This window comes from Oncorhynchus kisutch, linkage group LG3 (assembly GCF_002021735.2).
Source record: "Oncorhynchus kisutch isolate 150728-3 linkage group LG3, Okis_V2, whole genome shotgun sequence".
NCBI lineage: Eukaryota > Metazoa > Chordata > Actinopteri > Salmoniformes > Salmonidae > Oncorhynchus > Oncorhynchus kisutch.
Window position 1 is genome coordinate 22,230,878 of NC_034176.2, and position 1,770 is coordinate 22,232,647.

Sequence of the window (1,770 nt, forward strand, 5' to 3'; positions counted from 1 at the left end):
TGTGTTAGTTTTTATTTTTTATTTTGGTTTATTTAGAAAATATTTTCTCAACTCTATTTCTTGAACTGCATTGTTGGTTAAGGGCTTATAAGTAAACATTTCACGGTAATGTCTACAACAGTGGTATTTGGTGCATGTGACAAAAAAATTTGATTCGATTTTTGACCCAATCTAACTTTATTTTTTTACCTTTATTTAACTAGTTAAGAACAAATTCTTATTTACATTGACAGCCTAACCCAGCTAAACCCTAACCCGGATGACGCTGGGCCAATTGTGTGCCGCCCAATAGGTAGTAAATGACGTCTCATTGACTATGTAATGTACTGATACACTATATGTACAAAAGTATGTGGACACCAATTCATATTGGTGGATTCGGCTATTTCAGCCATACCCGTTACTGTCAGGTGCATAAAATTGAGCACACAGCCATGCAATTGCCATAGAAAAGTATTGTCAGTACAATGACCTTACTGAAGAGCTCAGTGACTTTCAATATGGCACAGTCATAGGATGCCAACTTTTCAACAAGTAATTTCTTCACATTATTGCCCTGCTAGAGCTGCCCCCGTCAACTGTAAGTGCTGTTATTGTGAAGTGGAAACATTTAGGAGCAACAAGGTGAAGAGGTAAGCCACATAAGCTCACAGAATGGGGCCGCAGAGTGCTGAAGCAAGTAGCATGTAAAAATCGTCTGTCCTTGGTTGCATCACTTACTACCGCATTCCAAACTGCCTCCGGAATTAGTCGGGAGCTTAACGAAATAGGTTACAATGGCCAAGCAGCCGCACACAAGCCTAAGATCACAATGCGCAATGCATTGGTCCCCGCTTTGCTGCTCTAACAGCCTGGAGTGGTGTAAAGCTCACCGCCATTGGACTCTGGAGCGTTCTCTGGAATGATGAATCACGCTTCAGGCAGTCCGACGGACGAAATAAGGTTTGGTGGATGCCAGGAAAACTCTACCTGCCCCAATGCATAGTGCCAACTGTAAAGTTTGGTGGAGGAAGAATAATGGTCTGAGAAAGGATTTCATGGTTCAGGCTATGCTCCTTAGTTCAAGTGAAGGGAAATATTAACGCTACAGCATACAATGACATTCTAGACAATTCTGTGCTTCCAACTTTGTGGCAACAGTTTGGGAAAGGCCCTTCTTTTTCAGCATGACTATGCCCCCGTGCACAAAGCAAGGTCCATACGTAAATGGTTTGTCGAGAACTTGACTGGCCTGCACAGAGTCCTGACCTCAACCCCATCGAACAACTTTGGGATGAATTGGAAGGCTGACTGCGAGCCAGGCCTAATCGCCCAACATCAGTGCTCCACCTCACTAATGCTCTTGTCGTTGGATGGAAGCAAGTCCCCGCAGCAATGCTCCAACATCTAATGGAAAGCCTTCCCAGAAGAGTAGCAGCAAAGCGGGGACCAACTCCATATTAATGCCCATGATTTTGGAATGAGATGTTCGACGAGCAGGTGTCCACATACTTATCGTCATGTAGCGTACCTTGATGTATACAGTAAATAGCAGAAGCAGCAGCAGACAATAAGAGTGGTGCAGAAATGCTTGCCACCATGCAGGTCTTGATGAAATCTCCGTGCCAAACACTTGGCACTGCTTGCGTAAGTAGGGTTCTTAAAAAAATGGCCCGATTTGCATGACAAAGCATGCTACTGATTCAAGGGTGCTGAAGAGTGTGGTGGTGGTGTTGGTGCTGGGGAGGGGGGGGCTGGCTGAAGGCAGAGGTTGACTGTTGGACAGAAAGG